Here is a 26087-nt window from a genome sequence, read left to right on the forward strand (position 1 = left end):
ATACTAAAGGAGGCTATTAGACCACCATCAACAGGGACAACTTGTGGCAACCGAAACATAAAAAGGGGGAGCGTAAAGGCCTGAACTGGAATATGGGAATAGAGAAAGTAAGCGTACTGAAGAAACTGGAATACTCTAAATATCAAACTTTCTTTTACATAAACTCAAGGGTAACCACTCAAAAAACATCCAAATCTGAAATATATACTGTAATAAAAGAAGAAACAGAGGGAAACATCATAGAATACTACCACACAGAAATAACAGACAACAACAAAAAGGCAAAGAAACAATGGAGACACAGCCTTACCAGAAAACTAAAGACAGAATGACAGGAAATCCTCACATATCAATAATCACCCTAAATGTAAATGGACTGAACTCACCAATAAAGAGACACAGAGTAGCAGATTGGATCAAAAAACTAAACCCAACCATATGCTGCCTACAAGAGACACATCTCAGCTACAAGGACAAGCATAGACTCAAAGTGAAAGGGTGGAAATTGACACTCCAAGCAAATGGTACCCAGAGGAAATCAGGTGTAGCCATAATGATTTCCGATGAAACAGACTTCAGGGTGAAAAAGATAACAAGAGACAAAGATGGACATTTCATAATGGTAAAGGGGACTATACAACAAGAAGACATAACAGTCATCAATATTTATGCCCCCAATCAGGGAGCACCGAAATATACCAAGCAACTACTAACAGAACTAAAGGGAGAAATTGACCAAAACACAATTATACTAGGGGACTTAAATACATCATTGACAGCTATGGATAGATCATCCAAACAGAAGATAAATAACGAAATCGCAGCCCTAAATGACACATTAGATGAATTGGACATAATTGACATATATAGAGCACTTCATCCTAAAACATCAGACTATACATTCTTTTCTAGTGTACATGGAACATTCTCAAGGATAGACCATATATTGGGACACAAAATCAGCCTCAGCAAATTTAAGAAGATTGAAATCATACCAAGCATATTCTCTGATCACAAAGCTTTGAAATTGGATATCAACTGCAAAAAGAAAGCAGGAAAAAACACAAATACATGGAGATTAAACAACATACTTTTAAAGAACGACTGGGTCATAGAAGAAATTAGAGGAGAGCTCAAAAGATACATAGAAACAAATGACAATGAAAATACATCCTACCAAAATTTTTGGGATGCCGCGAAAGCAGTTTTAAGAGGGAAATTTATATCATTACAGGCCTATCTCAAGAAACAAGAAAAATCCCAAATAAATAACCTCATGTTACACCTTAAAAAACTAGAAAAAGAAGAACAAGCGAAACCCAAGGTCAGCAGAAGAAAGGAAATAACAAAAATCAGAGCAGAACTAAATGAAATAGAGAACAAAAAGACAATAGAAAAAATTAATGTGACAAAAAGCTGGTTCTTTGAAAAGATTAACAAAATCGACAAACCCTTGGCTAGACTCACTAAGATAAAAAGAGAGAAGACACTAATTAACAAAATCAGAAATGAAAAAGGGGAAGTTATCACGGACACCACAGAAATACAAAGGATTATCCAAGAATACTATGAAGGACTATATGCCACCAAATTTAATAACTTAGAAGAAATGGACAAGTTCTTAGAAACATATAGCCTTCCAAGGCTGAACCAAGAAGAAGTGGAAAATCTAAACAGGCCGATCACCAGTAACGAAATTGAATCAGTCATCAAAAACCTTCCCAAAAGCAAAACTCCTGGACCAGATGGCTTCACCAGTGAATTCTACCAAACCTTCAAAGAGGATCTAATACCAATCCTGCTCAAACTCTTCCAAAAAATTGAAGAAGAGTCAGTACTCCCTAACTCATTTTATGAGGCCAACATTACCCTGATACCAAAACCTGGTAAGGACAACACAAAAAAAGAAAACTACAGACCTATATCTCTGATGAATACAGATGCTAAAATCCTAAACAAAATTCTAGCAAATCGAATACAACAATGCATTAAAAAGATTATTCATCACGACCAAGTGGGGTTCATCCCCGGGGCACAAGGATGGTTCAACATTCGCAAATCCATCAATGTGATACATCACATAAACAAAATAAAGGACAAAAACCATATGATTCTATCAATTGATGCAGAAAAAGCATTTGATAAGATACAACATCCATTTATGATTAAAACACTTACTAAAATTGGTATAGAAGGAAAATACCTCAACATAATAAAGGCCATATACGACAAGCCCTCAGCTAACCTCATAATTAATGGTGAAAAGCTGAAGCCCTTTGCTCTACGTTCAGGAACACGACAAGGTTGTCCCCTATCACCTCTGCTTTTCAACATAGTGTTGGAAGTCCTCGCCAGAGCTATCAGGCAAGAGAAAGAAATAAAAGGCATCCAAATTGGGAATGAAGAAGTTAAATTGTCACTCTTTGCAGATGACATGATGCTATACATAGAAAACCCTAAAGACTCCACCAAAAAGCTATTAGAAACAATCAATGAATATAGTAAAGTTGCTGGCTACAAAATCAACGTACAAAAGTCCATTGCTTTCCTATATACCAACAATGAAATCTCAGAAAAAGAGATAGAAAAAACAATTCCTTTTGCAATTGCAGCAAAAAGAATAAAATACCTAGGAATAAACTTAACCAAGGATGTGAAGGATTTATATGCTGAAAACTATAAGACATTTTTGAAAGAAATTGAAGAAGACACAAAGAAATGGAAAGACATTCCGTGCTCATGGATTGGAAGAATCAACATTGTTAAAATGGCCATATTACCCAAAGCCATATACAGATTTAATGCAATCCCCATTAAAATCCCAATGGCATTTTTTAAAGAAATAGAACAAAAAATCATCAGATTTGTTTGGAACCACAAAAGACCCCGAATAGCCAAAGCAATATTAAAAAAAAAGAACAATACTGGAGGTATCACACTCCCTGATTTTTCCTTGTACTACAGGGCTACAATAATCAAAACAGCTTGGTATTGGCGGAAAAACAGACTCATAGATCAATGGAATAGAATTGAGAACCCAGAAATAAAACCACATAAATATGGACAGATAATTTTTGACAAAGAAGCTAAAAACATACAATGGAGAAAAGACAGCCTCTTCAATAAATGGTGCTGGCAGAATTGGATAGCCACGTGCAAAAGAATGAAACTGGACTGCTATCTGTCACCATGTACCAAAATTAATTCAAAATGGATCAAAGACTTAAGCATAAGACCTGACACAATAAACTGCATTGAAGAAAACATAGGTACTAAACTTATGGACCTTGGGTTCAAAGAGCATTTTATGAATTTGACTCCAAAGGCAATGGAAGTAAAAACTAAAATAAACAAATGGGATTATATGAAACTGAAAAGCTTCTGCACAGCAAAAGAAACTATTGACAAAATAATGAGGCAACCAACTGAATGGGAGAAGATTTTCGCAAACAGTTCCTCTGATAAGGGGCTAATATCCAAAATATACAAGGAACTCATGAAACTCAACAACAAAAAAACAAACAACCCAATTGAAAAATGGACAGAGGACCTGAAGAGACATTTCTCCAAAGAGGATATACAAATGGCAAATAGACATATGAAAAAATGCTCAACATCGCTAATCATCAGAGAAATGCAAATGAAAACCACAATGAGATATCACCTCACCCCAGTCAGAATGGCTTTCATCAACAAAACAAATAGTAACAAGTGTTGGAGAGGCTGTGGAGAAAAAGGAACTCTCATACACTGTTGGTGGGAATGCAGACTGGTGCAGCCGCTATGGAAGGCAGTGTGGAGGTTCCTCAAGAAATTACGAATAGAATTACCATATGACCCAGCAATCGCTCTCCTGGGTATCTACCCCAAAAATATAAAAGCATTTCTCTACAGAGACACGTGTACTCCAATGTTCATTGCAGCTTTGTTTACGGTGGCCAAGACATGGAAACAACCAAAATGTCCTTCGATAGATGAATGGATAAAGAAGTTGTGGTACATATACACAATGGAATACTATTCGGCGTTAAGGAATGATGATATAGGAGCATTTGTGACAACATGGATGGATCTCGAGAGAATAATGCTAAGTGAAATAAGTCAGACAGAAAAAGCAGAGAACCCTATGATTTCACTGATATGTGGTATATAAACCAAAAAGAACAAGACAAACAAATGAGAAACAAAAACTCATAGACACAGACAATAATTTAGTGGTTACCAGAGGGTAAGGGGGTGGGGGGTGGGTGATGAGGGTAAAGGGGATCAAATATATGGTGATGGAAGGAGAACTGACTCTGGGTGGTGAACACACAATGGGATTTATAGACGATGTAATACAGAATTGTACACCTGAAATCTATGTAAATTTACTAACAATTGTCACCCCAATAAAATTAATTAAAAAAAAATAAATAAATAAATAAATAAATAAAATATAAATCAGTTTAAAAAAAAAAAAAAAGAACTCACTTGAAGGAATGACAAGCAGGTTAGATGAAGCAGAGGATCGAATCAGTGACTTAGAAGACAAGTTAGCAGATATCATCCAAACTGAACAACAGAAAGAAAAAAGAATAAAAAACAATGAAGATGGGTTAAGAGACCTCTGGGATAACATCAAGGACAACAACATACGCATCATAGGAATACCAGAAGGCAAAGAGAGGAAGCAAGGGATTGAGAACATATTTGAGGTAATAATGTCCGAAAACTTCCCTAACCTGATGAAGGAAACCAACATACAAGCCCAGGAAGTGCAGAGAGTTCCAACGAGGATAAACCCAAACAGGCCCATACCAAGACACGTTGTAGTTAAAATGGCAAAGCTTAAAGACAAAGAGAGAATCTTAAAAGCAGCAAGAGAAAGGCAGAAGGTTACATACAAGGGAACTCCCATAAGACTATCAAATGACTTTTCTACAAAACATTGAAGGCCAGGAGGGAATGGCAGAAGATACTCAAAGTGATGGAACACAGAGGCCTACAACCTAGATTGCTTTATCCAGCAAGGATATCATTTAAAGTTGATGGAGAGATAAAGAGCTTCCCAGAAAAGAACAAACTGAAAGAATTTATTACAACAAAGCCAGCATTGCAAGAAATACTAAAAGGACTCTGTAAATAGAAGAAAGATGAAAACAATTTACTACAAATTTAAAAATGGCAATAACTATGTACCTATCAATAATCACTTTAAATGTAAATGGATTAAATGCTCCAATCAAGAGACATAGGGTGGCTGAGTGGAAAAGGAAGCAAGACCCTTGTATATGCTGTATACAAGAACTCATTTCAGATCAAAAGACACACACAGGCTGAAAGTGAAGGGTTGGAGTAACATATTTCATGCAAATGGCAGCAAAAAAAAAGCTGGAGTTGCAATACTTATATCTGACAAAATAGACTTTAAAATGAAGAACATATTAAAAGACAAAGATGGGCATTATATAATAATAAAGGGATCAATCCGACAAGAGGACATAACCATAGTAAACATCTATGCACCTAACATAGGAGCCCCTAAATATATAAAACAGGTACTGATGGACATAAAGACAGAGATCAACAGCAACACTATCATAGTAGGGGACTTCAACACACCTCTGACAACAAAGTACAGGTCCTCCAGACAGAAAATCAATATGGAAACAACAGCCTTAAATGATACTTTGGAGCAGTTGGATTTAATTGATATTTTCAGAGCATTTCACCCCAATGCTGCAGAATACACGTTCTTCTCAAGTGCACATGGAACATTTTCCAAGATAGATCATATTGAAATCAATACCAATTGAAATCATACCAATTGTCTTCTCTGACCACAGTGCTATGAAATTAGAAATGAACTACAGGGGAAAAAAAACAGGAAGATACACCAATTCATGGAGGCTGAATAACATGTTGCTAAATAATGAATGGGTCAAGCAGCAGATCAAAGAAGAAATCAAAAGATATCTTGAGACAAATGAGAATGAGAATACGACGACCCAAAATCTATGGGATGCTGCAAAAGCAGTTCTAAGAGGGAAGTTCATAGCACTGCAGGCCTACCTAAAGAAACAAGAAACATCACTAATTGACAGTTTATCTTCACACTTAAGGGATCTGGAAAAAGAACAGCAAAATAAACCCAAAGGGAGCACAAGGAAGGAGATAATAAGGATCAGAGCAGAAATAAATGAAATAGAAACCAGAAAAATAATACAAAAGATCAATGAATCCAAGAGTTGGTTCTTAGAGAAGATAAACAAAATTGACAAACCTTTAGCCAGACTCATTAAAAAAAGGAGAGAGAGGACCCAAATTAATAAAATCAGAAATGAAAGAGGAGAAGTGACAACAGACACCACAGAAATACAAAAAATTTTAAGAAATTACTATGAGCAACTATATGCCAACAAATTTGACAACCTTGAAGAAATGGACAATTTTCTAGAGGCGCACAACCTTCCAAGGCTAACTCAAGAAGAAACAGAAAGCCTGAACAGTCTGATTACCACCAGGGAAATTGAATCAGTAATCAATAATCTCCCAACAAACAAAAGCCCTGGATCAGATGGCTTTACAGGTGAATTTTTCAAAACATTCAAAAAAGAATTATCACCTATTCTCCTCAAGCTCTTCCAAAAAATCCAGAGGGAAGGAAGACTCCCAAACACTTTTTACGAAGCCACTATCACCCTGATCCCAAAAGCAGACAAAGACACCACAAAAAAAGAAAACTACAGGCCGATATCTCTAATGAACATAGATGCAAAAATTCTCAACAAAATATTAGCGAACAGAATTCAGCAATACATCAAAAAGATCATACACCATGATCAAGTGGCATTCAACCCTGGTATGCAGGGGTGGTTCAATATCCGCAAATCAATTAATGTGATACACCACATTAACAAAATGAAAAACAAAAATCACATGATCATATCAATAGATGCAGAAAAAGCATTTGATAAAATACAGCAAACTTTTATGATAAAAACCCTTAAGAAAGTGGGAATAGAGGGATCATATCTTAACATAATAAAGGCCATATATGACAAACCCACAGCTAACATCATACTCAATGGGGAAAAGCTAAAACCATTCCCCATAAGATCAGGAACAAGACAAGGTTGCCCACTTTCTCCACTTCTATTCAACATAGTGCTGGAAGTTCTAGCCACAGCAATCAGACAAGAGAAAGAAATAAAAGGCATCCAAATTGGTAAGGAGGAAGCAAAATTATCATTATATGCAGATGATATGATACTATATAGAGAGAACCCTAAAGACTCCACCAAGAAACTATTAGAACTGATAGATGAATTTAGTAAAGTAGCAGGATATAAAATTAATATTCGGAAATCAGTTGCATTTGTATATACCAATGATAAAATAGCAGAAGGAGAAATTAAAAAAAAACAGTTCCATTTACAATTGCTCCAAAGACTATAAAATATCTGAGAATAAATCTAACCAAAGATGTAAAAGATCTGTATTCAGCAAATTATATGATACTGAAGAAAGAAATGAAAGAAGACATAAATAGATGGAAACACATTCCATGTTCATGGATAGGAAGAATTAATATAGTTAAAATGTCCATACTGCCTAAGGCAATATACATATTCAACGCAATTCCTATCAAACTACCAACGACGTTTATCACAGAAATAGAACATATAATCCTAAAATTTATATGGGACCATAAAAGACCCCGGATAGCCTCAGCAATCTTGAGAAATAAGAACAAAGTGGGAGGTATAACGATACCTGATTTCAAACTATACTACAAGGCTACAGTAATCAAAACAGCATGGTACTGGCATAAAAATAGACACATAGATCAATGGAACAGAATAGAGAGTCCAGACGTAAATCCATGTCTATATGCCCATCTAATCTAAGACAATGGAAGCAAGAATGTACGATGGAGTAAAGACAGTCTGTTCAATAAGTGGTGTTGGGAAACCTGGACAGACACATGCAAGAAAATGAAGCTGGACCACCTCCTTACACCATATACAACAACAAATTCAAAATGGCTTAAAGACTTAAATGTAAGATCTGAAACCATAAAATATCTAGAAGAAAATATAGGAAGAAACTTCATGGACATTACCTGGAGTAAGATTTTCACTGATATATCCCCTCGCGCGAGGGAAGTAAGAGATAAAATAAACATGTGGGATTACATCCAACTAAAAAGTTTTTTCACAGCAAAGGAAACCATCAATAAAACAAAAAGGGATCCTACTGAATGGGAAAAGATATTTGCCAATGATATATCTGATAAGGGATTAATATCACAAATCTATAAAAAACTTACTCAACTCAACTCCAAAAAAACAAACAACCCAATTACAAAATGGGCAGAGGACTTGAGGAGACATTTTTCTAAAAAGGACATACAGAAGGCAAGAAGACATATGAAGAAATGCTCAACCTCACTAACCATCAGAGAAATGCAAATAAAAACCACAATGAGATACCACCTCACTCGAGTCAAAATGGCTATCATCAATAAATCAACAAACAACAAATGCTGGCGTGGATGTGGATAAAAGGGAACGCTAGTGCACTGTTGGTGGGATTGCAGATTAGTGCAGCCACTATGGAAAACAGTATGGAGGTATCTCAGGAATCTGAAAATGGAACTACCCTATGATCTAGTAATTCCACTCCTAGGCATCTACCCGGAGAAATCCAAAACTCCAATTCAAAAATCTGTATGCAGTTCTATGTTTATTGCAGCACTTTACACAATAGGCAAGATATGGAAACAACCGAAATGCCCATCGGTAGATGACTGGATTAAGAAGCTGTGGTACATTTATACAATGGAGTATTACGCAGCCATAAAGAAGAAAGAAATCTTATCATTTGCAGCAACATGGATGGATCTAGAGAACATTATGTTAAGTGAAATAAGTCAGAAAGAGAAAGACAAGTACCATATGATCTCACTTATATATGGAATCTAAAGAAAAGACTATGTGAATGAACTAATCAGAAACAGTTTTGGGGACACAAAGAAAAAACCGAGAGTTGTTAGATAGGTGTGGGGTGGGGGTTGGGGATAAGGGGAAAGGTGAAGGGATTTGGAAGCAGCTGGTAACCACAAGATGGCCTCAGGGTTTTTTTGAAAATTAATTTGGGGAAGGTAATCAATAACATTGTAAAGATTTTGTTGGGTATCCGGTGGACATGCGTCCTATTTGGGAGACCACCCCAGGGATACTGTGGATACCTGATCATGGCATTGTACACCAGAAGCTAAACATTAATGAATGCCAACTATAATTTTATATATATAATGTGATGGTTCAGTGTGAGGTCGGAGGGATAGTGGATGGGGGGAGGGGGGTTCACAGTGTGAGGGATATAAATGATGAACGTCTAAGTATTACCTTGTCTTGTACACCTGAAACTAATAAATAAATAAATTAATTAATTAATTAATTTTAAAAAAAGAAAAAAAATGGCAATAACTGTGTACCTATCAATAATCACTTTAAATGTAAACAGATTAAATGCTCCAATCAAGAGACATAGGGTGGCTGAGTGGATAAAGATGTAAGACCCTTGTATATGCTGTATACGAGAGACTCATTTCATATCAAAAGACACACACAGCCTGAAAGTGAAGGTTTAGAGTAACATATTTCATGCAAATGGAAGCGAAAAAAAAGCTGGAATTGCAATACTTATATCTGACAATATAGACTTTAAAATGAAGAATATATTAAAAGACAAAGATGGGCACTATATAATAATAAAGGGATCAATCTGACAAGAGAACATAACCCTAGTAAACATCTATGCACCTAACATAGGAGCCCCTAAATATATAAAACAGGTACTGATGGACATAAAGACAGAGATCAACAGCAACACTATCATAGTAGGGGACTTCAACACACCTCTGACAACAAGGGACAGGTCCTCCAGACAGAAAATCAATATGGAAACAACAGCCTTAAATGATACTTTGGAGCAGTTGGATTTAATTGATATTTTCAGAGCATTTCACCCCAATGCTGCAGAATACACGTTCTTCTCAAGCGCAAATGGAACATTTTCCAAGATAGATCATATGTTAGGACACAAAACAAGCCATGATAAATTTAAGAAAATTGAAATCATACCAATTGTCTTCTCTGACCACAGTGCTATGAAATTAGAAATGAACTACAGAAGAAAAAAAAACCAGGAAGACACACCAATTCATAGAGGCTGAATAACATGATACTAAATAATGAATGGGTCAAGCAGCAGATCAAAGAAGAAATCAAACGATATCTTGAGACAAATGAGAATGAGAACACGATGACCCAAAATCTATGGGATGCTGTGAAAGGAGTCCTAAGAGGGAAGTTCATAGCACTGCAGGCCTACCTAAAGAAACAAAAAACATCACTAATTGACAGTTTATCTTCACACTTAAGGGACCTGGAAAAAGAACAGCAAAATAAGACCAAAGGGAGCACAAGGAAGGAGATAATAAGGATCAGAGCAGAAATAAATGAAATAGAACCAGAAAAACAATACAAAAGATCAATGAATCCAAGAGTTGGTTCTTAGAGAAGATAAACAAAATTGACAAACCTTTAGCCAGACTCATTAAAAAAAGGAGAGGACCCAAATTAATAAAATCAGAAATGAAAGAGGAGAAGTGACAACAGACACCACAGAAATACAAAAAATTTTAAGAAATTAGTATGAGCAACTATATGCCAACAAATTTGACAATCTGGAAGAAATGGACAATTTTCCACAGTCGCACAACCTTCCAAGGCTAACTCAAGAAGAAACAGAAAGCTTGAACAGTCTGATTACCACCAGGGAAATTGAATCAGTAATCAATAATCTCCCAACAAACAGAAGCCCTGGATCAGATGGCTTTACAGGTGAATTTTTCAAAACGTTCAAAAAAGAATTATCACCTATTCTCCTCAAGCTCTTCCAAAAAATCCAGAAGGAAGGAAGACTCCCAAACAATTTTTACGAAGCCACTATCACCCTGATCCCAAAAGCAGACAAAGACACCACAAAAAAAGAAAACTACAGGCCGATATCTCTAATGAACATAGATGCAAAAATTCTCAACAAAATATCAGCGAACAGAATTCAGCAATACATTAAAAAGATCATACACCATGATCAAGTGGGATTCATCCCTGGTATGCAGGGGTGGTTCAACATCCGCAAATCAATTAATGTGATACACCACATTAACAAAATGAAAAATAAAAATAACATGATGATATAAATAGATGCAGAAAAAGCATTTGATAAAATACAGCAACCTTTTATGATAAAAACCCTTAAGAAAGTGGGAATAGAGGAATCATATCTTAACATAATAAAGGCCATATATGACAAACCCACAGCTAACATCATACTCAATGGGGAAAAGCTAAAACCAGTCCCCCTAAGATCAGGAACAAGACATGGTTGCCCACTTTCTCCACTTCTATTCAACATAGTGCTGGAAGTTCTAGCCACAGCAATCAGACAAGAGCAATAAAAACAAGGCATCCAAATTGGTAAGGAGGAAGTAAAATTATCGTTATATGCAGATGATATAATACTATATAGAGAGAACCCTAGAGAATCCACCAAGAAGCTATTAGAACTGATAGATGAATTCAGTAAAGTAGCAGGATATAAAATTAATATTCGGAAATCAGTTGCATTTGTATATACCAATGATGAAATATCAGAAGGAGAAATTAAAAAAAAACAGTTCCATTTACAATTGCTCCAAAGACTATAAAATATCTGGGAATAAATCTAACCAAAGATGTAAAAGATCTGTGCTCAGAAAATTATATGACACTGAAGAAAGAAATGAAAGAAGACATAAATAGATGGAAACACATTCCATGTTCATGGATACGGAGAATTAATACAGTTAAAATGTCCATACTGCCTAAGGCCATATGCATATTCAACACAATTCCTATCAAACTACCAACGATGTTTTTCACAGAAATAGAACATATAATCCTGAAATTTATATGGGACCATAAAAGACCACGGATAGCCTCAGCAATCTTTAGAAATAAGAACAAAGTGGGAGGTATAACGATACCTGATTTCAAACTATACTACAAGGATACAGTAATCAAATCACCATGGTACTGGCGTAAAAATAGACACAGAGATCAATGGAAAAGAATAGAGAGTCCTGAAGTAAATCCATGCCTATATGCCCATCTAATCTACGACAATGGAAGCAAGAATGTACGATGGGGTAAAGACAGTCTGTTCAATAAGTGGTGTTGGGAAACCTGGACAGACACATGCAAGAAAATGAAGCTGGACCACCTCCTTACACCATATACAACAACAAATTCAAAATGGCTTAAAGAGTTAAATGTAAGATCTGAAACCATAAAATATCTAGAAGAAAATATAGGAAGAAACTTCATGGACATTACCTGGAGTAAGATTTTCACTGATATATCCCCTCGCAGGAGGGAAGTAAGAGATAAAATAAACATGTGGGATTACATCCAACTAAAAAGTTTTTTCACAGCAAAGGAAAGCATCAATAAAACAAAAAGGGATCCTACTGAATGGGAAAAGATATTTGCCAATGATATATCTGATAAGGGATTAATATCACAAATCTATAAAAAGCTTACTCAACTCAACTCCAAAAAAACAAACAACCCAATTAAAAAAATGGGCAGAGGACTTGAGGAGACATTTTTCTAAAAAGGACATACAGAAGGCAAGAAGACATATGAAGAAATGCTCAACCTCACTAAGCATCAGAGAAATGCAAATAAAAACCACAATGAGATACACCTCACTCCAGTCAAAATGGTTGTCATCAATAAGTCAACAAACAACAAATGCTGGCGTGGATGTGGAGAAAAGGGAACGCTAGTGCACTGTTGGTGGGATTACAGATTAGTGCAGCCACTATGGAAACCAGTATGGAGGTATCTCAGGAATCTGAAAATGGAACTACCCTATGATCCAGTAATTCCACTCCTAGGCATCTACCTAGAGAAATCCAAAACTCCAATTCAAAAATCAGTAAGCACTCCTATGTTTATTGCAGCACTTTACACAATAGCCAAGACATGGAAACAACCGAAATGCCCATCGGTAGATGACTGGATTAAGAAGCTGTGGTACATTTATACAATGGAGTATTACGCAGCCATAAAGAAGAAAGAAATCTTATCATTTGCAACAACATGGCTGGATCTAGAAAACATTATGCTAAGTGAAATAAGTCAGAAAGAGAAAGACAAATACCATATGATCTCACTTATATGCGGAATCTAAAGAAAAGAATATGTGAATGAACTAATCAGAAACAGTTTTGGGGCGACAAAGAAAAATCCGAGAGTTGTTAGATGGGCGGGGGTGGGTGGTTGGGGATAAGGGGAAAGGTGAAGGGATTAGGAAGCAGCTGGTAACCACAAGATGGCCTCAGGGTTTTTTGAAAATTAATTTGGGAAACATATTCAATAATGTTGTAAAGATTTTGTTGGGTATCGAATGGACATGCGTCCTATTTGGGAGACCACCTCAGTGATACTGTGGATGCCTGATCATGGCATTGTACACCAGAAGCTAAACATTAATGAATGCCAACTATAATTTTATATATATAATGTGATGGCTCAGTGTGAGGTCGGAGGTATAGTGGATGGGGGGAGGGGTGTTCACAGTGTGAGGGATATAAATGATGAACGTCTAAGTATTACCTTGTCTTGTACACCTGAAACTAATAAATTAAAAAAAAATTGAAAAATAAATAAAAAAGAAGAAAAAAAGAAGAAGAGTTTGACAAGATACAACATCCTCTTATGATTCAAACACTTAATAAAATAGGTATAGAAGGAAAATACCTTAACATAATAAAGGCCATATATAACAAACCCTATGCTAATCTCATAATGAACGGTGAAAAACTGTAGCCCGTTGCTCTACATTCACGAACACGACAGGGCTTTCAACATAGTGTTGGAAGTCTTCACCAGAGCATTCAGGCAAGAGAAAGAAATAAAAGGCATCTAAATCGGGAATGAAGAAGTTAAATCGTCTCAGAGAAAGAAATACAAAAAACAATTCCCTTTGCAATTGCAGCAAAAAAGAATAAAATATCTAGGAATAAACTTAACCAAGGAAGTGAAGGATTTATATGCTGAAAACTATAAGACATTTTTGAAAGAATTTGAAGAAGACACAAAGAAATGGAAAGACGTTCCATGCTCATGGATTGGAAGAATCAACATAGTTAAAATGGCCATATTACCCAAAGCAATATACAGATTTAATGCAATCCCCATCAAAATCCCAATGGCTTTTTTTAAAGAAATAGAACAAAAAATCATCAGATTTCTTTGGAACCACAAACACCCCGAACAGCCAAAGCAATCTTAAGAAAAAAGAACAATGCTGGAGGTATCACACTGCCTGACTTTAGCTTGTACTACAGGGCTACAATAATCAAAAGAGGATGGTATTGGCAGAAAAACAGACACATAAACCAATGGAATAGAATTGAGAACCCAGAAATAAAGCCACATAAATATGGACAGCTGATTTTTGACAAAGAAGCTAAAAACATACAATGGAAAAAAGACAGCCTCTTCAATAAATAGTGCTGGGAGAATTGGATAGCCACGTGCAAAAGAATGAAACTGGACTGTTATCTGTCACCATGTACCAAAATTAATTCAAAATGGATCACAGACTTAATCATAAACCCTGACACAATAAACTGCATAGAAGAAAACATAGGTACTAAACTTATGGACCTTGGGTTCAAAGAGCATTTTATGAATTTGACTCCAAAGGCAATGGAAGTAACAGCTAAAATAAACAAATGGGACTAAATGAAACTTAAAATTTTCTGCACAGCGAAAGAAAGCATCGACAAAATAAAGAGGCAACTGACTGAATGGGAGAAGACTTTTGCAAACAGTGCCTCCAATAAGGGGCTAATATCCGAAATATACGATGAACTCATGAAACTCAACAATAAAAAAAAATAAACAACCCAATTGAAAAATGGGGAGAGGACCTGAAGAGACATTTCTCCAAAGAGGACTTACAAATGGCAAATAGACATATGAAAAAATGCTCAACATCACTAATCATCAGAGAAATGCAAATAAAAACCACAATGAGATATCACCTCACCCCAGTCAGAATGGCTATCATCAACAAGACAAATAGCAACAAGTGTTGGAGAGGCTGTGGAGAAAAAGGAACCCTCATACACTGTTGGTGGGAATGCAGACTGGTTAAGCCATTGTGGAAGGCAGTGTGGAGGTTCCTCAAAAAATTCCAAATAGAATTACCATATGACCCAGCAAAACTCTTCTGGGTATCTACCCAAAGAATTTGAAATCATTTATACATAAAAACACGTGTGCTCCAATGTTCATTGCAGCTTTGTTTACGGTGGCCAAGACATGGAAACAACCAAATTATCTTTCAATAGATGAATGGATAAAGAAGCTGTGGTACATATACACAATGGAATACTATTCGGTAAGAAAAGATGATATAGGAACATTTGTGACAACATGGATGGATCTTGAGAGTATAATGCTAAGCGAAATAAGTCAGACAGAAAACGCAGAGAACCATATGATTTCACTGATATGTGGTATATAAACCAAAAACAACAAAAGAACAAGAGAAACAAATCAGAAACAAAGTCATAGACACAGAGAATAGTTTATTGGTTACCAGAGGGTAAGGGGTGTGGGCAGAGGGAAATGAGGGTAAAGGGGATCAAATATATGGTGATGGAAGGAGAAGTGACTCTGGGAGTTGAACACACAATGGGATTTATAGATGATGTAATACAGAATTGTACACCTGAAATCTATGTAATTTTACTAACAATTGTCACCCCAATAAATTTAAAAATAAGAAATTAAAAAAAAGAAAAAGCAGAGAACCATATGATTTCACTGATATGTGGTATATAACCAAAAGCAACAAAAGAAGAGGACAAACAAATGAGAAATAAAAACTCATAGACACAGACAATAGTTTAGTGGTTACCAAAGGGTAAGGCTGGAGGTGGGTGGTAAATGAGGTAAAGGGGATCAAACATATGGTGATGGAAGGAGAACTGACTCTGGTTGGTGAACACACATGGGATTTATAGATGATGTAATACAGAACTGTACACCTGAAATCTATATAACTTTACTAACAATTGTCACCCCAATAAACTTCAATTTTAAAAAATCCACAGGCAAAATGATCCCTTCGTAGTCACCAAAAACTGTTACCAAATTGAAGAGGTTCGGTTTGTCTGCACACATGAATGCCAATAGAGACAAGAACAGGAGTTTGCATCAAAGATAGTAGAGGTTTATTCTAGTAAATGGCATTAAGCCCCAAAACACAGGTGAGCTAGCACTCAAAGACCTGGCTCTTTGGTGGCATGTAAGTTACAGATTATATAGGTCAAAATCACAAGCTACAATGCGTTAGGGGTTCAGAATTGTGGAGGGAGCTGATAGGTTGGAGGTAAGGGTAATGAGGTAAGGGTAATGAATCATTTCTTCCGGTCTTGAGGACAGTTCTGAGTTCTTGTCCAGCATCTCTCTGTCTGGTCTCATGGGAAAGTAGGCAGGGTTTTTTCCACCTTAGTGCTCAGAGCCTGAAACATGACTCAAGTCAAGATGTTATCTTTAGCCTACCAGAGGTCTGGACCATGTGACCATTAGTCAGGTTGGAGCTACTGTCTGCTGCATTAGGGGTTGCTGATAATCAGGGCAAAGGCTAGGTCGCTGAGGGGTATATATATATATAGAGAGAGGGATATGATTTCTAAAACTAGGATTTAAAGCTAAATTTGATCAAAGCTGTAAGGACCCTGGGTTTCAGAGGGACTAGTTCAACAGGAAAGTAGGAACTTTTAACTGAAGTTTCCATTTCTGAAACAGGTTCTGGTTTTTCTTCTCTGTTAGATTCATCAACTTCTGCCACAGTTGTTCACTTTGGTTCACTCTTGTAGAGTCTTTAATCTGGACCACAGTGAGTTCCATTTCTTGTATATCCTTGAACTTGATGGACCTTCTTTTCTTCAGGGAGATGGACTGGGCCCCTGCTATAACAGAACAAGTTGCTGCTATCACTGGGCATGGGGGGGGTATGGGAGGCTGCTCTGTAAAGCCATGGACTGAGGAAGTGGAGGACAAGGTGTGACTACTTCCTCTTCTTCATTTTTATGCTTAACTGTTAAGGAAAACTTTGATACTACCATACCATAGTGCCTCTTTGCTATTTGTGTTTACTTCCATGACATCTGGAATTCTCCTAAATTCTTTCTGAATCTGTTCACACTGAATTCTTGCTGATTCAGTCTGAACTTCACCAAGACGATCTAGCTGCTCTTCCATCTGGTTCCTGGTAACAGTTACATCATATTCTAACATATCATATTTTTTCCATGCTCCTTCCAGTTCATCAGTTGCTCGAAAGAGTTCTCGACAGGTACCAAGCAGTCCACTTTGTAAGTCATCCCTCTGTAATACCACAGGCTGCTGCATTATCTGCATTCATTTCTATCTCTTGGCTGGCTGACAGCAAAGCTTGCTCAAGCTTGTATTTCTCCTTGTGGAGTTGCTGAAGTTTCTCTTACAGAGCATGTACCACTTTATCTTGTTCACATAGGTGGCTTAATATGGCATCAATGCTTACTTCTTCAGGTCTGTATTTTTATAATGTTCCTCTGCATTCATCTTGTGTTCCATTTTGCCCTGCAGACTCTGGGGACTAACTGTAAAGCTAGGCCAGCTGGCACTGACCTCCTGTCAGGCACATAGATATGCTTGGGGTGATGGATGGTCTTGTGCCTGTGGTTTATCATCACATCTCCTCTCTGAATTGGTAAAGAAAGTTATAATCTGTAAGTTTACTGAGAGGAGTATCCCTGATAAGCAGCTACTGACCCATGGGAAGGTGATATGAGAATAGAGTACATTGTTTGGTCAGAAATATTAACCGTGATTTTAGGACTGGTCAATATACTGTGATGAGGGAGTGTGCTCTGCTTATTATAAAACTGATGCTGCTGCCATTCATAGAACTGCCACATTGTGGTATCTCTCATTAATCTTCATTTTTCTTCTGCTCCAGTTCCTACTGTTTTATCATGAATGGAAAGTGTTACACTGCAGATACTTTCACGCTTGGCCTTACTGTTTCTTGGAAGTGTTCTATAACCTTCAGGATAGCGGGCCATAATCTGGGCTCTGTGGCTTGGCATATTTCCTGCCAATATTTGGTGAGAAATTACTCTCCTGGTTTCTTCCTCATGACCCCTCTCCTGTATTTTAATCCACTGTTCCAACTGTTGCATCAAATTGGTTCTCTGTTTGACTTGATCAGCCTCTGTATGTAACAGCTCTGTATTTGGGTGATTTCCACCTCTAAGATCTGCCAGGCTAACATTGACTGTTTTGTTCTCTGAACTATTCACATTGACTGGCCTATATTGTCCAGTCTGAGCTGGGCATGATGACCCACTCTCATATTCAGATGGTGGAGAATTCAACTTTACACTATTGATTTTTGTTAAATATCTATCTTGACTATCCTTCTTCATGCCATGTTTTTCAACTTCAAATGCCTTTTTTTTCTTCATTTTTGCTTATTTCCTTGTTTTTCTGGTTATTTTGAACCTCTGGTTTAATTAGCAATCTATGGTTGGGAAAGTTATTGATTTCTTTAGCTGGTGCATTTTCAGATGTAACCTTGCCCACTGTTTTCACAGGTTCTATCTGTACCAGAGCAACATCCAACATGGCTTTCATCCACAACTCCATCTCCTTTCCTGTATCAGTACAGAAATAATAGGTCCGCGTGTTTGGATGGGCTGCCTTAAAAGCATATTTGCAGGGCAGCCCGGTCGGTCAGTTGGTTAGAGTGTGAGCTCTTAGCAACAGGGTTACCAGTTCAATTCCCACATGGGCCAGTGAGCTGCACCTTCCACAACTAGATTGAAGACAATGAGCCACTGCTGAGCTGCCAGAGGAACGGCCCGATGGCTCAGTTGATTGGAGCATGAGCTCTTGGCGACAAGGTTGCCTGTTCAATTCCCACATGGGATGGTGGGCTGCATCCCCTGCAACTAAGATTAAGGACAGTGGCTGGACTTGGAGCTGAGCTGCGCCCTCCACAGGGATTGAAGGACAACGACTTGGAGTTGATGGGTCCTGGAAGGGCACACTGTTCCCCAATATTCCCCAATGGAAAAAAAAACTTTTTAATATTTGCAATTAATGTGATCCTCAGAGGTAAACATAGCTATTTGAAAACTAGGAATTAGTATGCTTCCCAAGATACCCTCTTATTTGTCATCTCTATAATAAAAGAGACAAAGGTCAGAAAGCACGAACCAGCATTTCTTCCATAGCTTCATGCCAGTACTATCCTATTTTTAAAGCCAACCTCCTCTGGCCACAGGTGCATTAGGATTTCTTTTAACTGAATTTGATCTATTTCCAAAATTCTGAACATTTTTTGAAGCCCATAAAGTTCTGCCTGCGGGGTTCATTGGATGCACTGCATAATCTGAACTCATGTTATAGTTAGAAGCTTCATTTGTCATACTTATAGGTCGTTCCTTCTTTTCTTCAGATGTCATAGTTGGACCAATCTGTTCATTCACTACAAAAATAGAATTGTCCTGTTATGGCTGTCCTGTGACTGGATGTTTACAGGTCACTTTCCTTTCATTATGCTTTCTATAGTATCTTGCACCTTCAAAAGTGTATGCTTCTTCCCAGTCAGTAGGCAAATCTGTGCTCTGCCACCAGTGGTGACCATGACCTCGCTGGTGACAGGGTGCAGTCAGGTGGTGCTCTTTGCCTCCCTGTTGAAGAAGAAGAATCTGCTGCTGCCGCTGCCTTCTCCTACTGTCCTGTGGGAGAAGGGAGCAAAGGAACTGAAGGTAGGCTGAAGGGCGCCTCCCAGCCCGGCATGCCCCCATACGCATGTGTGCCCTGCACGATCCTCCACAATCTCTGAGTGGCCAGCCAGATGTTCCACTATGTGCTCCAACAAAGATTTCAGTAACTCAAATCAGAATTGTTAAAATCAAGAGCCATATATAAGTGGATAACGTTCTCCATATAAGAAATATTGCAAAAAATGCTCAACATCACTAATCATCAGAGAAATGCAAATAAAAACCACAATGAGATATCACCTCACCCCCGTCACGATGGCTATCATCAACGAGACAAATAGCAACAAGTGTTGGAGAGGCTGTGGAGAGAAAGGAACCCTCATACACTGTTGGTGGGAATGCAGACTGGTGCAACCGCTATGGAAGGCAGTGTGGAGGTTCCTCAAAAAATTACAAATAGAATTACCATATGACCCAGTAATCCCTCTCCTGGGTATCTACCCAAAGAATTTGAAATCATTTATACATAAAGACACGTGTGCTCCAATGTTCATTGCAGCTTTGTTTACGGTGGCCAAGACATGGAAACAACCAAAATGTCCTTCGATAGATGAATGGATAAAGAAGTTGTGGTATATATACACAATGGAATACTATTCGGTGTTAAGGAAAGATGATATAGGAACATTTGTGACAACATGGATGGATCTTGAGAGTATAATGCTAAGCGAAATAAGTCAGACAGAAAAAGCAGAGAACCCTATGATTTCACTGATATGTGGTATATAAACCAAAAACAACAAAAGAACAAGACAAGCAAATGAGAAACAAGAACTCATAGACACAGTCAATAGTTTAGTGGTTATCAGAGGGTAAAGGGCCTGGTGGGAGGGAGATGAGGGTAAGGGGGATCAAATATATGGTGATGGAAGAAGAACTGACTCTGGGAGTTGAACACACAATGGGATTTATAGATGATGTAATACAGAATTGTACACCTGAAATTATGTAATTTCATTAACAATTGTCACCCCAATAAATAAATTTATTAAAAAAAAAGAAAAGAAATGTTGCTTTCAATTGTGGCGAAGTAACTATTTATTTGGGAAGATTTAGAAGCGAAATTCTTCCCCGAAACTGTGTCTGCTGGACTTCTCTCTGAAGTAGTCTCCGTTTTTTTGTTTTTTTATAATACTTATCCTGGAAGAGATTTCTCAGTTCCTTAACCGGTTGGAAACATCAGCTTGGCAGACGCCACTCATACTCAAACCAGCCAGTTTGTAAAAACACTAATTCTCCTGTATTTGGCAAATAAGGTTGATCACCAAGACCTTGTCTTTAGAGACGGAATTCTAATAAGTTTTTTCACCAACACAACAAAGCTAGTAAATATAACCCCTCCAAGTTTTCTGACATTTAATTAGCAGAATCAAGTTGTTTTAATAATAAACTAATGCACGAGAGGCAGACCCAGGGAGGGAAAGAAGGACTCTTTTGCCAGGTATCACCTCACAGGAATGCTGTAATCAATCCCCCTTTTTTTTCTTCTAAGTTCCAATTAACATTTGTCAAAATTTTCTGTTTTAGATAAAGTTACTGTGTTCTGTAAAAAATAAGTAAATACATAAAAATAGAAAAGACAATATGGACAATTAATGAAATTTGATATAGCTTTTCTTATAAAATAGAATTTAATAAATGTTCCAAGGCTGACAATTGTATTGTACTTATGTAGGAAAATTCCCTTAGTTTTAGGTGATACAAGCTGAAGTGAGTATTTAGAGGTGAATGGTCATGTCTGCAGTGTACTCTCAAATATTCCAGAAAATATATATACAGAGTCAATTCTTATTATGTCCTATAAAATTTGCCATGAACACTGAACTAGTGAATATTGAATCCTTGTTCCCAGAGGAATATATGCATATCTCACATAGATTATAATTTTAAATCTTAAAAACAACTCATCCTGGTGGATTCTATATTCCTTCATTTTCTAAAAAAAAAAAAAAAGTTTGGAATGTTAAGTCACTTGCCTGAGGCCATTCCACTAACATGTGCCAAAGTTGGGATTCAAATCCAGTCCAACTGGCCCCAAAGCCAGAGCTTCTTACACTACACTGCACCGCCCCATAATATTTCCAACCTCTGGTCATTTGTGTGTGAGAGCTGAAACCTCAGCTAGGAACCTGTACATTAGCTGACAACATTTTAGTAGCTCTGTGCACACCTGCCAAAGATCGCAAAAGCTCCACAAACATTGATTTGGGTGTTACAAATAAATTTTAGTGAATAGGCAAATTTGCCAATATGGCATCTGCAAATAATGAGGATTGACTGCACATACAAACACACACACACACACACACACAAACAAATACTCCCACAGGTGTTTGTTGTGTTATTCTTTCAACTTTTTGATGAAATTTTTCAAAATACAAAGTTGAGGAAAAATAAAATAAAGATGCAGAGAGGAAGAAAAAAAAAGAGTGGTCCTAGAGCCCACATAATTTGGTAGCCCAGGTGGCACCTACCCCATATAATTTTAGAAGCTCAGGTAAGCCCTCCTCCACTGCCACCCCAATAATATCTCTCTTTATGCACACTTACTGATGGGATGTGCTTTAATAGAAACCACAGCCAGTTTTTGATCCTACAGTGAAGGATAGGCTTAGAATGCAGACCCCACCCATTCCAGGGAACTATGATTTACACTCATTTACAATGAACGGCTCATGTTTGAATATTCTGAGAGTATTTTTATATGGGAAAAAAAATGGAATGAAGTCAGAGGACCCTAAATTGGAAAAGGAGAGAAAGTGAAGGGAACTCATCCCAAAAGTTTCTCATACTTTTAATAATTTTTAATAATTTAAAATCTAGAAAAAATACAAATTCTAAATTAAGAGATAGAGTTTTTCCATCTTTCTAGTGCCTGGCTATTCTGAAACTTTCCAAAACTAGGCAAGCACACTTTATAAAAACTAAAAACAAATAAGAATCATTTCCTTCCTGTTACACCACAAAGATAATAGCTTCTGAACAAGTTGCATAATATTCAAGTCCTTTTAGGAAGTTAGTCTTGGCACGGAACCTAAATGGGGTCAAATATATGGTGATGGAAGGAGAACAGACTCTGAGTGGTGAACACACAATGTGACATATAAATAATGTATTACAGAATTGTACACTTGAAATCTATGTAATTTTGCTAACCATTGTCACCCCAATACATTTTAATTAAAAACTTAGATCTTTATTATGGCTCAATTGGCCTTACCAGGAAAGAGTAGACATCTCAGAAATTTAAAGTTCCCCCAGGGGAACAAACATAAGTGAAAAAGCTCTCAGATTTAAGGGAAATTAATATCAGGCTAAAAATTATGTGAAGGAAATCTGATGACCCTCAGCATTTTTTGTTAAGTGTTGTTCATGGGCAGTGATGAGTAAATTAGGTAATTTTATTTTACTGTATAGAAATGCAGAGGGTGTTTCAACTGGAGCTTTTTATTATTGGCTTTAGTGGCAGCTGAGTCTGGAAATGAAGAGAGGGGAGTTAAGGAGTACAAACTGCCATACTGTGGTTTGGTCTTTTGCAAAAGTATATGTATTAAAAGAAACACCAGTTTGGGTTGCTAGATAAAACAGTATGTCAAGTTAAATTGAATTTAAGATAAACAATAGATATTTTCAGCATAAGTATACCCCGTGCAATATTGGAGATGTATTTATACTAAAAAAAATTGCTGTTTAAGTGAAATTCAAATTTAACTGGGTGTTCTGTATTATATTTATTAAATCTGGCAAACACTACACAGGTTCCAGTTTGAGCAGTGCCTTATAGTTCTCATTTGCAAGGTGAAAGTAGCAATTATATCTAACATTTGTAGAGACTCTAAGTATTTTTAAAGAACATTCACATATATCAACTCATTTCACCTTCACAATCTTGAGAGGTGGTAGAGTAGGTATTTATTATTCATGTGGAAATTAATGTCTAGAAAAGTGAAATGACATATCTAAGGCCACTCAGCTATTAAGTAGCAGCCTCAGGGTTTAAACTTGTCTTTTAGCCCATTGCTGTTCAAAGTTTAACATGCATAAAAATCATCTGATGAGCTTTTAAAAATTCAAGTTCTGATTTAGTAGATCTAAGTTGGAGCCTTAGAATTTTCATTTCTAACAAATTTCCAAGTGATGCTTATATTACTTATCCTCAGACCACAGTTTTGAGTAGTAGTCAGTGTCTAACTCATTTCCCGAAGCAATGTTCTCTTCTGTCTGCTACTTTATTTTAACTTACAAGTAAATCATCCTTGGTTAAGCTTTTATACTCTGGGTAACATGAGTAAGTAGAGGTTATTATCTAGATAACTTGGGCTTAAATATACCTCTGCAAGCATTAACCCTCTCCTTTTCCTCCAAAAAAAAAGCTACAACAAATAGAAGAAAATCTCACCCTGGAGCTTTTAGACTTCACAGTAATCACTGAGCTAAAAATAATCTGAGTGAAAAGTCAGATAGTGGAGTTTCATATCACTCCTCTTAACAAAACTTTCTTCAGAAAGGAGGTTGGAGTTAGAAAAGGTTCAGTAAGATTAATGTAGGTAAAAACATCTCTGGTCATGATAATGTCTGACTCAAAATTTCTCAATGCCTCCCCTCCCAATTATCTGAAGAATTTTTTACAAGAAGACATTAAGCATTGTATATTGCATTTGAATAAATTTAGAAGGTAATACATTCTCTCTGTTAAAAAACACACACACAACTAAAATTCTGGTATCTAAACTAAATGTAAGAGCATTATCAATTGAGGAAGTGGAATATTTGAAAGCTGCTTCTCCTTTTTTCTTCAAATGATCATATTTGTAGTAGATGTTCTCACAGAAGCCTGTTTTGGTTTACTGTCCTGAGGAACTGAAATGTTTTCAAGCAGCTATGGAGACTAGCCCAGAAGAGACTCTTTCTGGTGGAAATTAGAACTAGAAATAATGTATTGATGGTATGAAGAATGATGGACATAGATGAATTTAAGAGATTATGAATTGCAATGAAGGATGGAGACACACTGAAGCATATTATCTATGCTATTAACATGCTTTTACGTATAGGAACTTTACGAGGAGAATGCACTGGTAAAAATAACTAATACTCAATGTTCCCACTATTTGTTTTTGGTTGTGAGCCTATAAACATGAGAAGACCAGTACTAGAGCCATAAACTATGAAAGTTCTCCATATACCAAGAAATTTTACCTATTAATGGATATGTTTAGTACTGACTATGGTAATGGTACCTCAAACATATGCATATGGCCAAACTCATCAAGATGTATACATTAAATGTGCTCAACTACACCTCTATAAAGCCAAAAAGGTATATATGGAAAATAACCATATGAAAAGGTGTTCAACATCATATGTCATTAAGGAATTATAAATTAAAACAACAATGAGATACTACTACATACTTATTAAAATCTCCAAAATGCAAAACACTGAAAATATCAAGTCCTGGCGAGGATATGGATCAGTAGGAACTTTCATTTATTGCTCGTGGATATGCAAAATTGTACAGCCATTTTTAAAGACAATAGCAGTTTCTTACAAAACTAAACACACTTATACCATATGAGTCAGCAATCATGCTCCTTGGTATTTACCCAAATAAGCTGAAAATGTATGTCCATACAGAAACTTGCATGTAAGTGTTTTTAGCACCTTTATTAATAATTTCCAAAACTTGGAAGCAGCAAAAATGTCCTTCTATAGGTGAATGAATAAATAAAATTGTAGTACATCCAGACGATGGCATATTATTCAGCACTAAAAAGAAATGAGCTATCAAGCCATGAAAAGACATGGAGGAAACTTAAATGCATATTACTCAGTGAAAGAAGTCAATCTGAAAAGGCTACATACTACCATGTTTCCCCGAAAATAAGACCTAGCCAGACAATCGGCTCTAAGGCATCTTTTGGAGCAAAAATTAATATAAGACACATTAGAGGTATATGATTTGAACTATATGATAATTAAGAGGGAAAAAAGGATGAGTAGGTCGAGAACCAAGGGTTTTTAGGACAGTGGAACTATTCTGTATAATACTATAATGGTGAGAAACTGTCATTATACATTTGTCAAACCCCATAGAATATACAACACCAAGAATAAACTCTAATATAAT

At 36.7% G+C, this 26087-nt stretch overlaps 1 pseudogene across 1 annotated transcript; it reads right to left on the reverse strand.

The window, feature by feature from the left end:
- Nucleotides 1–16818: 16818 nt before the first annotated feature.
- Nucleotides 16819–19633, reverse strand: LOC308495066 (pleckstrin homology domain-containing family A member 5-like; annotated as a pseudogene). The gene is made up of 4 exons: nt 19526–19633; nt 19260–19420; nt 17195–18879; nt 16819–17009 (listed from the first exon to the last, which is right to left on the reverse strand). The product of its transcript is annotated as a pleckstrin homology domain-containing family A member 5-like (transcript).
- Nucleotides 19634–26087: the final 6454 nt, after the last annotated feature.

This window comes from Rhinolophus hipposideros, assembly GCF_964194185.1.
Source record: "Rhinolophus hipposideros genome assembly, chromosome: X".
NCBI classification, from domain to species: domain Eukaryota; kingdom Metazoa; phylum Chordata; class Mammalia; order Chiroptera; family Rhinolophidae; genus Rhinolophus; species Rhinolophus hipposideros.